Raw genomic sequence first — 16086 nt, 5'->3', positions numbered from 1 at the left:
TTCTTCATGCCTGTACGAGGCGTAGCAGATTCCTGCACTGTGCATTACTTGAAGTATGTTCTACTCAGAGACAGAATGTCTTAGCATATTAAAATTATTTCAGACATTTTTATATGAAAAAAAAAGTCTCAAAACTAATCCATCATACTTTACCATTTTATCACCAGGTTAGTTCAGGACTTGGCATGAGTGGCACATCTCTGTAGCCTTTTAATGGGCGGGAGTCTATTTGCACAACTTCTGCATTGGATGATTGCCTGTGTGTTGGGGGGTGAATGAGGAAACTGGAATTCAAACCTAATTCCTTTCCTCTGGAAAGTGGCTGCAGACAAGGGGGCATGAGACCAGCAGGTTTTTAGCCACCTTCCTAATCTCTTAAGCCAAAAGTTGTTGAAATAAAGCAGAGCTGCTCAAAATGTGATGGTCTGGGTTTTCATGAAAATCATTTTCTGCTTGGATGGTTCTTCAAGGTCACACCCACTAATGTTACTCTGGGTTTCAGGCTGGGATTAGTACAAAATCTCAGAAAGGCAACTGTAGCCAAAACGAGACAGAAGGCTTTATACCATGAAAACCCATTGAGCTTCATATTTGTTCCACCTAAACTCATAAATTTCACATCTGAACATGTCTGGATGAATACCAGTTAGGTTTCCTCAGTGCTCAGCTGAAAATTACAAGGGATCCCAGCTGCCCGTCTCCTGTAGCACATTAAATCAGACTAAGAGGTACTGGGCCAGGCCTGACTGATCTTATTAATACTACTCTCTGATGAAAGATTCCTTCTACAGGAGAATCAGGAGAGCAATGAAAGAAAAACCAAACCATATTTTACTGCTTTTTGTTTGTTTGTTTGTTTAGTTATTATTCCCCTAGTTTATGCCCTCCTTTTGTTTAAGCATCCTGCTGTTCTAGCACTTATGTCAATTTGTGTCTGATGTGCACTTCAAAACGTTTTCCTTTAGTCTTCTGAGGTTTTTTGTTTGTTTGTTTGTTTGTTTTTTTTCCCTTCTTTTCTTTAGGGAATGCTCCATGTAAGGGCAACACTGTATTCTCCGGATGCCACCTCCCGGCAGTGGCCCATGTTTAGGGGGCCCCTCAGTGAATGAGCTGATGTGGCACTTGTCACAAGACCTAACGTGGGACAGGCAGACACACTACAGATACTACCTCTATGCTTTTTCTCTGAAGCCTGGCCTGTGAAGAAAAACAGAAAGTTTGTTTTACGTGAATAAATATTGATGTTCTACTATCAGGTAGACCTGATGGTATGAGGCTGACATACAGCCTGTGTAGGGGTGGTCATTAGGGCAGGTAAATGTGCTGTCTTCAGAAGGTTTTTTATACAGTGAGGTTGTATCTTCACCGAAAAAGAACTTCACGTTTATTTTAGGAAAAAAAAAATATCTGACTTTCAACATGTTTCTGTGGGGGAAGAGAAAAAAATGGCATGTAATGACTGAGATTAGAATATATCCTACTACTTAGAAGACATCTGTTTTCTATTTGTATGCAGCATATTCTGTTCTGTACAGATACCACACAGTATATCAAGAGGTTTCTTTGCAGCTGTCAGAAAATATTGAGCAAAATTTCACATATCTGAATTAACTTTTGTCAGACTCTATTGTTTACTTCCTCCCATTAGCTGAAAAAAATCTTAAAAGCTTAGAGACACAATCTTGGCAAACAAGATGTGATTTTATAGGGGTACATGGAACTGCAAATGTACTGAACGCCTTGTGACAGTGATTCACACAGGCCGTACTCATTTGATGACTTGTCAGTTATAGCCTGTAGGCAGTATCACAGCACAGAGAGCAGGTACTGGGGAATCATAACCTTTCAAACCCCTTTGCTCACTTACTTGTGGAGGGCAGAGAAATTCCTGGTGAAGCATGTAAGGTGGTATGCTGGTTGGCTGAGCTGATACAGCAAATGCTGTAATGATCGCATACAAAACAGGGAAGCAAGCAAGGGATGGGTCAGCCATGACTGCATACAAAGATGATTCAATTTCAGTGTGAATAAAAGATGGTGAACATACATATTCCAGGAACAAAGACCTACTACTTACAAATGGAATTGCAGGCTCAGAAGACAGTATTTGGAAGAGCCCTTAGAGAGGACCCATGCCAAGACGTTTTACTGAGAGAGGATGAACTGTATTCAGGCATTCCTGAAAAGTGCTTGTCCTGTGGGTTTCTGAAAACTTCCAACATCCCTAATTAACTTATTCCATGAGTTCAGGACTCCAGTCAAAAAGGTATTCTTTCCTCCCAATGTCTGACTGAAGTCTTCTTTGCTGCAAATTAAGATAAGTTCTTCCTATCTTTCTCTGAGTGGAGAGAAATTTATCAAAATCCTGCCTCATATAACCTTCAGAGCAACCTACTGGAAGATTATTATTCAATAACCCTTCTCAAACCTGTCTGCTACTAGGGTAAGCAAGCCCAGTCTTCTCTCACAGTCAGTACTTCAACACAAAGTCATCCAGAGTAGATTCTCTCTCTCATTTCTCCACAACTTTTATGACTAAACACAGTGTGGCATTTGAGGTCTTTTTTAGCAAAGAGTAGAAAGTTATCCTTATTTCCTGTGAGATAAGTATGATGTTGTCATTAGTACAGCTGAAGTGAACTAACAGCATTAAATTATTACTTCAGCTCCAGTCTCCCTTTTCCACTAAGCAGTTAACTGTACATTTGATTTTACTTTCCGAAGTGTCATGCACTGTCATTTATTGAGCGTGTTTTTGGATTTTGCTCTTTCTGACTGCTCACATTCAGTTTGAAATCTTGTTCTGTTCTCCAAAATGCTTTAAAAACCTTAAAGCACAATGTGTCACCATTTACCCTCCTCTCTCTTCACTGTCCTCAAAGTTGTTCACTGGAGCTCTGCTCAGGAAAAGCCCTTGCAGGAGTATATGTATACCAAAACCTTGATAAACCTTGATAAAAAGAGGGGGTTTTTTTGTTTGTTTTGTTTTGTTTTGTTTTTTCAGCCAGGGGGGCACACGATGTTTATGCCATTGTCCATTACCTTGCTTATGTGAATAGCGTGTGGAATGCTACAAGAAACTTTACTGAAGTCAAGAGGCATCTATGTCTGATGCTTCCAACCTATCCACTAAGCCAGAGACTCTGTTCTTCAGATACCCATGCTGGTCATTTTTAGTCTTGTTGATGTCTTCTAAGTATTTGCAAACTGATCGTATAATCATTTGTTTGACAGGTCTTCTTGATATTGGGGTTAGGATCACTGGTTTACTGCTTGCCAAGTCCTTTCCAAAAACATCCTTTCCAATGCTTGACTTCTGACAGAATGGACACTCACTGCCTTCCATCTTCAGTGGCACCAGCGTTTTCCTTTCAGGTATCACTGAAAAGGAAAAATATCTACAGTACTATCCTCAAAACATATGAACAAAATCTTTTCTTTTTTTTTTCTTTTTTTTCTTTTTTTTTCTTTTTTTTTTCTCCAAAAGGAAAGATAGATGAAAAAATACTGTGTCTGGCTCCAACCCCAATTTTCAAGTGAGGAGAGAAAGGTTTTGGTACATTTTGGGTGTCTGAGAAAAGGCTGCGAGAAGAGCAGACAGGCATTTTCACACTAACCAGATTATTCCCACTGTTGCTTTCTTAACTATTAACAGACTCATCTGAGAAATCTCTCTTTTTCTCTATCAATTTAATTTTTTAAGAGCTTTCTGTGAAGGACCTGCTTCAAATACCTTTTAGAAACCCAGTTAGACAATATCAGGGAGATGTCTTTTTTTTTTTTTTTTTTTTTTCCAGACTGGAAATAACTGGTAGATTTGTGACATATGACTCTTCTTTGCAGAAACCCTACAGCTTTTTGTCAATATACTGCATTTAACCATACGTCTGCTGGTTGTTCTTTTTAGAGTATTTCTGTTGTTTTTCCTGATTACACATCACGTTCACTTTTCTGAAGGTTCTCTGATCTGCTTGGCAATTCTCTCTTTCTCTCTTTCTCTCTCTCTCCTTTTTTTTTTTTTTTTTCATCTCCAGTGAAAAAAACATTTTGTGCATCTACCAGTATTAACCAGCAGCATTTATTTGGCACAGTACACTGTTTATGCACTGCCTTTAGCCAAAAGGGGTCGGACCCATTGTGTTACAGGAATTTCACAGTAGATTCTTTATATTTTTTTCAAGCCCCAAAAGATGATTTAATGTTTTGACAGCCATCGTTCTGCAAAATAAGGCCAGATCAAATCTCTGTTGCTTTCAGCATTGTGTTAGAATTAATAAAGCTAACCTCAGAGGTGACTAGCTCAATTATTCATACGAAATAACATCTGATGACTGCTTCCTGTTTGGAAATTTCCCAAGCCCCTCCTAAAACTGTAAATTTTCCCCATTTTCTCTCCTTTGCTCTCCTCCAGCCCAGAATCCCACTAGAGGCATGCTAGTGTAGAGTCTTTTTACCCAGGGTGGACACCTCCATTATTCTGCCTCTAGGAACCTCTGTGGAAGCTGATGTCTTAATTTGATGGTTAACATTTAAAAAGGAGTGGGCAAGTGTTATGTGCATGGTGCAATCATTGAGGTCTTAGAAAACGCCTACCAAAGAGAAAAAGCAAATGAGAGAAAGGGAGTTACAGTAAGCAGTAAGTATTGTTTGCCATTTAACACCTTTCATTCCCCGGGAGTAGATTACGGGAAGCAGCATGACTTCCTAGCTTAGGGAGTTCCCTTGCTATTGCCTTAGCTCTTCCAGCTTCTGAAGGTCAGTAGAGACAACATGTTGAGGACCCAGACTCCAGAATTTCCCTTTGTGTTACTGCATTATGGTTAAACCACAGAGCCAGCATAGCGTGACTGACTTGTTAAGCCCAAGGTGTAGCGTGCCAGGAAGGTTGCCAGTTTTTTTGATTGTGTCTTTGTTGTCTTTCAGGATGTAGACTGCCAAGATACGTGGTTTGGCTGAGTGGAAGCACTTTTTGTTTCAGTGTGTCAACATAGCAGGCTGGTAGATCAAAACATATTATTACTCAGTACCGACATGCATGGGATATTGGCAAGGACAGCTGTTTCTTTATCACTTCAACAACCAGGCATTACAGGATGTATTCCTGGCTGTGATGTCTGCTCTTAATTCATTATAGGTTTAGGAACACTGAAATAATTGCAACTTTATGTCTCAAAAGAGGGTTATCGGCAAAGGAGAAAGATCTTCTTGTCGTTGGTAATTGGACTTGGGAGGAAATGAGGATACCTCCTGCCAGTCTTTAGGTGTGAAACACGCAGAGATGTTAAGTAACCAAGAGCCATTCATTCACCATTCACTGTCCACTTGCTCCCAGGACTGAGGACCATGTCTATGCACTGCAGAAAGCTCAGGGCTTCTTGCTTGGTTATGGCTTCTTGTCGCCTACCTTTGTCTTCCAGTTATGGCATTATCACTAAATACTCTCACATTTGTTATGCATTCATTCTTTGTGCACAGCATCTTCCATGCTCATTCTGCCTGCTATAGAACAGTTATGTGGTTATCCAGTCTTTGTTGTTGCAGAGGTGCTGGGCAGAAGCAAAAGGAGCCTTCAACATTTGCAGATTCTGAAATTGCAGGATATGGTGAACGGTGTTCAGCTGCATCCCCCAGGGGAGCTGTAGTTACTCCTATACAGATTTAATAGACTGTGACACACACTGTGCTGTCAGACTGCTAACCTCAGAGAGAGGATCTTTCCTCAGTGGACCTTTAAGGTGCTAGCAGGCAGAAATGCCTACATCAGCTAGAAAGAACAGTGCTTCCCAGTGCTCATCTTAGTCCATGAGTGAGACTGCAAGCTAACCAGAGTGCTGGCATAAATGGAGACAGTGGTTCTTCAGCATTTACCACTCAGAATACATAGGGTAAGGAGAAGATCTAATGAACTCCAGTAATTTCCAGTCTGTCCTTTCCTTTAGGCAGGAAAAGGCAATGTCATCCATAAATACACATACTTCCTTGTTAATTACTCATTTTGATAGTTGTGATTGTTCTCTTCAGTCACAATTTCCTACCAAATCTGACAGAAGGTCTGTCTGCCTTTCTGCTGGGGTTGAGACTTGGATCTAATGAGGAAAGAAAAAATATTATTTTTTGTGAACTTTACTAAGATAACAAGCAAAACCATAGGACCAATCATTTGAAGGCTCAGAATAGCTTCTGGTTGTAAGAGATACAGAAAAGAGACAAAAAGAATGCACTCAAAGGGTGGGGGAACAGCTAAATGCAGATGCCCACCAAAACTCCTGGGCCTGCCCATCTGGCCTTGTGGGGGCTGTCCACCCCAGGACACCCCAGCCATCTTTCTAGGACAGACAGCAAGGACATCTGCCAGGCTGGTCCACAAGTGAGAACCTACCAACCCCACAGCACTCACAGGTGTCTCCTACTAAATTAGACTTTCATTTGAAAGGAAAGGAATGTTTTGTGGTGAAGGAAGCCTGCTTGTAAGAAACCAGAGGAGGGGTTAGGACATGGGGGATTGATTCTGCTCCTGTTGTAGTGACTGCCTCAAATGCAGTAGTCAAGAGGCCATCTGCTGAATTAACTGGCCTGAAGAGATCTCTAAGTGTTAGTGGGAAATTACCAGCCCATGGGGGATTTTGGTAAAACATGCTTCACAGGGAACAAGTCATGAAAAGGCCCACTGGTATGTAGTACTTCATCAGTGACATGGAAGAAATTCAAGTTGCTTCATGACACAATTGCAGGTGGCACAAAAAATCAGAGAAATATGAAATAGCAGCTGGGAGATGCCACAGGAAAAATATATATATATATAAATTCTGGAACCTTTGGTGTGATAGGAGCCATCAGGTAGCAGGAAAGCCTGGATCAGGGCATCTGCATTACTTCTGCGGGTGTTCAGGTGGCTTGTGCTGGAAGGCGTCCATGCTGAGGTGCCTGTGCCTGAGGAGAGGTGCCGAGCACCCCAGCCAGAAGGGCACAGCGTGGCTGTGAGGTTTCTGCCAGGCACGCACCATCACTCAGGGCAGATGGAAAGCAAAGATCTCAACCGTTGAGCAGAGACCACAGCTCATGGTGCAGCAGGCAGCCTGCTATGAAGTCACCTGGTGACTCTGTGGGTCCTGCCTCTGGATTTGGGGCAGATGTTCGAAAGCAGGATCAGGTTCTCTGGTCAGCACTGCTTGGGATGCTATGTGCAGTCACAGCTGAAAGCTGTTGTTAGTAGTATTGCCATTGTCATTGTTGTCCCTGTTCCTAGTATCAGTATTTTCTGTGCTGCTGTAGATCAGGATTGCTTTGTGCTGAGGGCTGTAGGGACGCTCTGTGACAACTACAGCAACAGCGTGCCCTCACCCAGAGACATTTTACTAGTCCGTTAACATACAAAATGCATAAAGGAAATTGCTTGTCAATTTTCCCTCCCCTCTTCTCCATTTTTCATTAAGCCTGGATCACAGGAGTTTACAGACACACACACACAAATCCTGTGTCAGAATAGCAACTTAATCTTTATCTTCCTTTTTCAGTGGATAGTGGGAAACCTAATCTGTACAGCCCAACTGGGTGTGTTTGGCTGTTCCTCAAACTGAAGCAAGACTTGGAAGATTAAAGTGGAGCTTGGCTCAAGATCAGGTGAATCAGCACAGTTATAATGCCGTAAAATGGCCTGCAGGATGGCCTTCTATTCTGTAATTATACAGGCTTTTTAAGTCATAGAGGCAAAGGAAGTAATTTAATTACTTCAATTGTAATTAAGTATGTGACATGAGGAAATGGTGATATGTCTGTTTAGAACATAATTCAGCTGCTTTTGGTGAGAAAGTGAACCGCTGACTGCAGCGGCTGTGCTCTGACGCGATTGCAGCTTTCCACTTAATGCTCATGTTCTTAAATGTCATTTATGTAACAAAACCTAATAGCAGGTCTTGGCTGATACATGGCATGAAACTTCAGACTGCAGGTATTTTCCCCCACCTTTTTATACTACCCGAGTTTATGTTAGAACCTGAAGAAGTCACTTGGGGCAAATTCTCATAGCCACTAAAATGAAGTAAAATGCAGTTAGGCCAAGAACAGCACCAGTGAAGACACTTAGGGAAAACAATTCCCGTAGACTATAGCGGAAGACAGATTTATCCCACAAGTGACTGTGGTCCCCTTTAGCTGGTAAACAGTAATGGTTTGTTAGAAGGGGCACTTGACGGCTAACACTCAGCATTTTCTCGTGTCTTGGTAAATGCCTGATCCCAAGAGCCCTGCTTTTGGTCTGAAAGGCCGAGGTCAGTCCGGAGCTGTACAGGAATGTGCTAATGGGAAGAACTGGAGAGGGGGGGGATTGTGATGAGTGAAGGAAAAGGATTTAGGAAGTCAGATTGTCAAAACCTGGTCAAACATGGAACGAGAAAACTAATCGTATTTTCCCCCTGTGCCTCTCGTCTAGAGCTGATAAAGGATGAGATAAGCTGAAGAATTCTTTTGGGGCATTCATTAGAAAAATAATATCAGCATTTTAATACCTCTGGGAATGTGCCTGCTTAACACAGCTCTATGTGTTTTATAGGTTCTTCCCTGTCTTTTTATGTGTGCTTTTTTGAAAAAAAGGGCTGGGATTCTTAAAGCCTTCCCCAACCACTGAAGTGGACACTCTTAAAAAAAATGGTGCTTGCTGTTAGCTGGCACTGTTATTTCACTGTGTAACCTTGGTTTATAATTGTGGAAGATTTGCAAAAGGATGTGAAGTTCTGTTTAGGGATGAGAAAATATGCTATAAACTGGGCTACCGCTTTTTGATGAGGCTTAGAGCTAGGATTTGCGGGAGGAAAGAGCCTAGCTTAGCCTGGGAACTTAAAACGAAGATAAAAGGGAAAGGGTGTTACCTGTACCATCCAGGAAGGCTTTGGCAGCGCTACGCTGGAAAGTTACCAAGGAAAAGTGATATTTCTGGGAGAAACTAATGGCTTGCTCAGCTCCTGAAGCCAGTGGTGTAAATACCTGCACTGTGTGGGGCCACTCGGGGCTTTTTCAGGCACACAAATGAGGATTGCACATAGTGAAGAGGCTTGTTCATGGCTCAGGATGCTTCCTTGTCACCTCCGCTCCCGAAGCTCTCTTTGCTCCTGCTGAGTTTATGTTTCGGCTATGGTGCTGTTTCCAAAATTTTCTATCTCATGCTAGGCCTTCCTTCTTCATTATACATAATAAGCATTTGCTGATGCCTGATGGCATCTAGATTAAATACCCAGCAAGATCAAACTCAGGAGAGCAGGAACACGAGCCATTAGGCACTCTATAAAATAGCATACACCTTTCATGAACTGAAATGGATGTTTGTCAGTAACGAACCTCTGCAATTAAATGAAATAAGCCTTGGCAGTAGCTCTGCCGTATCTGCCAGTACAATGCTCCCTCAGCAGCAACACTCCCATGGGAAATTAAATATATGGCCCGTGCATTAGCCAGCCTTATTGTCTGGCTGTCTGCAGCGGAGGAACCCTCAGCCTTGCCTCCAGAACTAACCCCTTGTGGAGGGAGGGCTTGGGGCTTCCCTGCAATTTGGGTACAAACTGGGGAGAAGGCTCTGTCACCTGCCCGCCCCAGGGAGTGTGTGGCAGCAAGGGGCAGGGAGGTGGAGGAGCAGTCCCAACTCTTCCCATGCATTTGCTCCCTTCTGTAAGCTCTTCCCCTGCAGCAGACCTAAGGGTCTGAAATATTACATGTAATGATAATAATAAAAAACTGCCTTCATGAGATGAAAAGGTCCAAATACTGGCTGTCCTTTTTGTAGGAGACCACTCAGCCTAACTCTTTCGTCACCCTGATGAAGAAGGTTCCTGTTATTGGGAAAGCCACCCGAGCCTGAGGAGAGCAAGGAGCACTCTGGTGATAATGCTGGGATGAAATCTTCTCCCTTTGGCAAAATAGGCACTTTGGGGGAGTCAGAGGTTGCCAAGGCTTTGGGGGGGTTATGGTCACTGTCATCGCACAAAAATGTTGCAGGAGTGAAAGAAAGGAACCACTTTGCTTGCATACTACTATCTAAAACCTCACAGGGGGGACCACTTCCCATGCTCTCCTAAATCATCTGCAGTCCATACCCTGGGAATTGCTCACTTATTTGTTTCTTGTTGTCTTAAAGTATTTTTTCTTAAATTAAGTGTTTATTAGATTGGAAAAAAGAGATTAGAAATGTGTTAATGACTGGTTTCTTCATTCTTTGGCTGGACAAGAAAAAAATAAAAACACAAAGACACAATTGCCTTCACAGGGAATAAAATACAGTGGTGTAGCATCTCTTAGTTTCCAGAGAGAATTTAGACTAATTCAGCTTCAGAATTTTCTTTGGAAAACAAATATTCCAAAAAGTTTCCCAGATATAATTAGCTATCTCAAGTCTTCTCTAAATTTGAGATCACGTTTTTTATAAACAAGATATTTTAAAAAATCAGTCAGATCTAAAGTGATGCAACACTTTGAGAATTTCTTAAGACAAAAGCTATTATACAGTTTCGTGCTATTAAATATGATGGTTAGGGTGGCAACATAGAATTGTGCTCCAATGTAATTAAGTTCTTTCAATTTTCCCATGAAATTTAGCAGCTTCAAAGTGTATTCTCAGAAAATGCTAACTTCTCCAAGCTAGGTAAATCACACCAGACTATAATAATCTATGCATTATCCTTACTTTCATGTAATCAGATATTCCAAAGACTTTTTTTTTCCAGAACTTATCAAAAATAGAAAGGGAAAAAATCAAGAAACAAGATTGGGAATAGGGAGCTCGGTAATAAGAACCTAACTTAGAACATAAGATGGAGAAGAAACATGAAAATAGTAAGGGAAATCACAAGCTTTTCATACCAAGTGAAACTAAAGTTGTCAGCTCTCCTTTGAGTTTGAAAAGAAGATGTACACAAAGTGAAATACTACTAATACATACAACAAGATATAGTTTAGAGATCATTTCAGCATTTTTTCCTAAAAGAACAGAATTCCTTCTGTGGAGGGATCAGGAGTCCTGTAACTGAATCCCATCACAGGACATAGGTCTTGGACCACCCTCCTCTTGGAGTGGGGCGAGGGGCATAGGAAGCACTGTGCATTTGTCAGCCTCGCAAGATCCAGTCTGAAGGATGTCTGTGAGCAGCTGCTAATTAATATATCACAATGTGTTGCTGGCCTCAGGAACGAAGCCCGAAGACCTGGGGCTTTGTTCCCAATGGAACTAGCTGTTTTGCCGTAGTCTGAAGCCCAGAAGCAAATTAAAATGTGTGCAGTGTAGGTAATAGGGTGATCAGAGCCCCAGGATAAAACGGGAGCCTCTTCGTATGTTAACTGGGTTATGGAGAAGCAGTATGATTAGCCTCTGGAAGTGGTGGTGCAATCTCTGGACACACTGAATTCACTAAACGGAACTCCTCTGCTGTTCACTTGTGCAGCTTCTTTTACTATAATCGTCTGCTGTTACAATGTAGTGCAGTGGTATTTTTGTCCTATCTGCTGGATCCTTAAAATAACAAATAGTGAGTGTCTTAGCTGCAACAGTAATGGGTTGTTTAAATGAGTGTGCTGAGCTGCTAATAAAGGGGGCATTCTAAATACAGACAATGACATTTATGATTGGCTGGGGTTTGAACAGGCAAAGACAAAAAGCTTATTAATAATATCAGATTATAATTCTCTTAAACAAACAAACAAGCAAAACAGATTAGATTTCTGTGATCCACTGCATTAAAGTTATTTATAAGTTGACATCCTTATTAAAAAGGTCTCTCTGCTTCGGGCTGGATCTGTTTAGTTCAGTTGGATGATGCATTATCAATGTCTTGTGGGAGAAAAAGCCATTTATTTTAAGATCTCAAAATTTGAGATTTACATTTGGAATAATAAAATCCCTGCCCTGCTATAGCTCCCAGCACGAGGGGCTGCTGCCCATGCCCCGTGCCCCGTGTGCCCCAGCCCCCAGATCTTGCTTTTTGGGGCTCTCGTTTGGGTCTTTCCACGGTACCTGCCAAAAACCTCTCCTGAAATGGTTTCTATAACTTAGGTAACCTTTAGCTTCAAAATGATGCTGTTTTGCCATATAATTTAAACTTAGTCATATAATCTCTTTTATTCAGCTTTGAAATATATGTCTGCCAGCAGAAGGTGGCAATAAACTCAATTAACTAGGCTAATATAAACCTTGTTTAAATCAAATTAAGAGCATTTCTGCAGTGGTTAGCATCTATTTCATTAAATGTGATTAAAAACTGCTTGGGAGTTAAATTGGTATGGCTTTGAATATAGATAAAGCTGAGAGAAGACAGAATTGGCAGCCGAGCCTGAACTGGACTGGGAAGTTTGGAGTTCTTCTTTGTATCCAGAACACCAGAGCTTTGTTAGTTTTAATTAAAACTTGGACCCTGCAGAATGTAATGGCTGTTGTTTAGAAAAGCTGCCTGCATGTTTCTGATAATTGGATTTTTCTAGCCCAGATTAATATCCTACAGTTCTGTTTCACTGTGTCCTAGAGGATTCCTCCAAATAATTAAAAAATGAGTGCTGAAGACTGTAACTACCTCATTAAAATAAAGTTACAACTGCAACTTAAGTTTAGATAAGGAGTTCTTTTCCTTTTGCCTGGAAAGAGGCCACAGTTTCTTTAGCCTTGCAGTGGAAAGAAATTGATTTAGGTGTGTGCAAAAAAGCTTTTCAAGCCATTACTGCTGAGTCTTGTGCCTCAAGTAGCACACAAGTGGATGGGTGAGCTTTGACAGAAGTCTGTGGAAACTAATTTTGAGAAGGTTACAGTGACCAAATAACAGGAGAGTGTATGTGAGTGAAAATATTTCCAGAGACCTTCCAGCATGTAGTCTCACGCTGAGCGGATGCTGACAAACAAACCTGCCAGTACTTCATGCTAGAGATAATAGCTGTTCTGTTTGTTCATCAGGATGATATTATCTGTTTGTGATTCTCACTGGACATATCATGTAGCAACACATCTAGTGCTGTTCTTTAAGATGCAGGATTGCTTACTATATTATCAACTAGCATTACAGTGCAGATCTTATTCACTAGTGCTGGTTTTGGTAGTTTCTGATTTGTTTTCTAAAGAATCAATGCAGAAAACTTCTGGTACAGTGTACCCCTAAGAAATATACAGTCCAGGAAAGCTGACTAGCTTGTCTTGGGAAAAGATGTTGGAAAGCCTCAATAGAAAAATATTTGGAGGCACTGGGGGAGAATGGGAGAGTCAAAACTGCCCACGTGAATGTTTAAAAAATATATTAAGATGTTCATAGCCATATCAATGAACAGGGTCAGTGGAATATCTGCAGTTGCATGTGCACAACATGCTCGTCACACGCGTGAGTCACTGGGGCTTTGCTTGAGCAAGGTATCAGGGTACAAATCTAAGTTTAAAACTGAAAGCTGACTGATAGCATTTCCACACATTGAAATGTTTGTAGGCTCGGAGGAGCTCAATTTCCACAACTCCCCTTCCTTTGTGAGAACTATTTTAGACTGAAACTTGTGTGGTCCATAGCTTTACTCAGTACTCCTTCCCAGGGCAAATTTCACATAAAAAGCTGTTAAATCCAGCAATGCCACATTTAAAGAGGTAATTTTTTATTATCCACTTGAAGAAATATATTCTTCTAAAGCAATATATATATAAAATTATTATTCCTGGCTCTGATCATAAGCAGTACCTTGTATACTAAGCAGAATAAACACCACTTGAAAGAATATAAGGAGAGTAGTCAAGATATCTGTGACTCGGTCGATATGTGCTGGCCGAAGGAAGTATCCCCACACAGAGCAGTGGAGGGCTACACTTCATCCTCGGTTAGAGTTGTGAGTTAGTGTTGTGGTGAGGTAGTGGTGTGATTTTGCCTTCACTGTGACCTACCTTGGATATTTTCTTCAGGCCACACAGGCCCACGGGATATTTTAAATAACTTTTATGGAGATTTTGTCTGCTGGGTAACAAGGCAGGTCCCAAAAGTGTATTTGAAAACACTTTCCTTCAGGCATCAGTTGTGCCTGGAAGTTGGAAGGTAAAGTTGGAAGATGCCAGAAGGCTCAGTGATTGTATCTGAAATACCTGCAAGTTCTGCTTGATTTTCTGAGGTATTCGTCTGCAAGGTGCAAAAGGCTCCTAGCATAATATTTTCTAAATGAGAGATGTAAGCTTTATACAAATTATATAAACTTTATCTTAATTATGTGGATATTTCCTTGCGATTTTGTGGGAAAAGGTTGTCTGAGAACATCCGTATGGAGCCAGCTTGGAAATACGTCAGTCGAGTGTGCTGGCTGCGAGGTGGCAATGTAGGGGCGGCAAGCAATAGATGGCTGAGGAGGAGGAGGAGAAGTGAGGCATTTTCAGGGGCAATCCTTTCCCTGGTAAACACTTCTAGCCGCTGGCCACTGGTGATTTAGAGACTTCCCGAGGCATAAGGTGCATCCGAACCACTAAGTTCAGCATATTCTTTTGTATTCATCCTCTACAATGTTGTTTCATCTTTCTGAAGCCATTTATACTTTGTCACAACATTCTGTGGGAATTAATTCTGCATTTAACGTGTAGGGTGTGCAGGAAAGTACTTGAGTTATTTGTGTGTACCTGTGCGCTGATGCTGCGACTCTGCTCGCCCTGTGCTCATCTGCAGAGGTGCTGGGGCATCCCTGCCCAGGATGCCCCTGTTTCCCCCCCAGCATCCAGGTTAAAGTGCTCGCTACTCCATGGCATACCCTGGTAGTTTTCTGCACGCCAGCCCGCTGCATGCTGACAAATACCTGCCAGCAGCTATGGGTTTTGTCTTGGGAAATTCCGGGTAAACCTGATCCCTCAGCCTCTCGGAGATAACAGCTGCTGCTTTTGCTCAAAGGGAATTCCCACTGACTTTGATCTGTCAGAGAGGACATCACCCCCGAGTTGCTTTGCCGCAGTAAGGTAAAATGTTCATCAAGGACGTGTGACAGGAGCTGCCTCGCTAGCAGCAGGCCAGACTTCTCCACCACCTCCCTCAGCCATGCACACCCTGCTCTTAGCGGGGCTCCTCTCTGGTCACCCCAGGGACAGCACAGTTTGAGTCTGGGCCAGAGAGCTGCAAGCACGAGCAGAACAGATACCAGTTATTTCTCTGGTATGACCTGTGGAAATCTGCAGGAATGTTAGATTTCAGCCTTTTTACCTTCCAAACTTGTTGTCTGCAGTGCATGGAAAAGCACTGAAGCTTTTAGGAAGTCAGCTAAATGAAGAAATATTATTCATTAAAACAAAACAGTAATTGGTCATGCTTACTTTGGGTGTGATGCACTGACCAGCCTCCTGAGCTTATTTTATGCTAGGTATAAATTTGTAGTAAAAATGCTTAGCAAATACGTCCTTAGAATTGGATGAAAATAATGAGAGGACTTGAATGGGCAGGAAAAGGAAAAGGAGGGTAGGAAACATAGTATGAGGGACATAATTCCTGGTCACTCCTGTGACAAAACCTTTTACAGTCTCAGTGGTCAAAGCTGTGCTGACCATTTACACTGACTGTTCCAGAGTTTTAGCAGCAAAGTCTTGGCATTTTATGTCTTTCTGGCCTGAGTAAGACATGAAGGTACTTTAAAATCATTGCATTCCCCACATCTGGTATGTGCATCAAACAGGCAGTCACTCAGGCAATGCAGCATCTTGCCTCCTAAGCATCACTGAAAGGCCTTGGGGATTGTTTAAGGGCTCTGTGCAAACATCTGATTATGTTACTTAACATGGAAAAAACAAAACAAAACAAAAAAAACCTACTCTAACACCAGCCCTATTGAGAAAACCCCAAAATGTTCCAGGGGCCTTCAGGAGAAGACAGGCAGACAGTATATGTTTTTTAAGTGTGTACCCTCATCCACAATTATTTGCGGGAGGAAACAATGCTGCTCCTGCACAGCCATGCTCACAGGTGAGAAGAGTTGCTGAGTGAACATTTTGAACCTTTATAGTGCTGCGGTGTTTATTCTCATGATAATGGACAGGGCCTAACACCATGTTGTAGCCTTGGCCTAGGAGAGCTTCCAAGGAGGCTTTATCTTGGTTTCAGAGACCAAAACCTCTGCCAAGGGCCA

This window comes from Cygnus atratus, chromosome 3 (genome assembly GCF_013377495.2).
Source record: "Cygnus atratus isolate AKBS03 ecotype Queensland, Australia chromosome 3, CAtr_DNAZoo_HiC_assembly, whole genome shotgun sequence".
Classification (NCBI taxonomy): domain Eukaryota; kingdom Metazoa; phylum Chordata; class Aves; order Anseriformes; family Anatidae; genus Cygnus; species Cygnus atratus.
The sequence above is the reverse complement of the archived record's forward strand: the minus strand, read 5'-3'. Positions refer to the sequence as shown.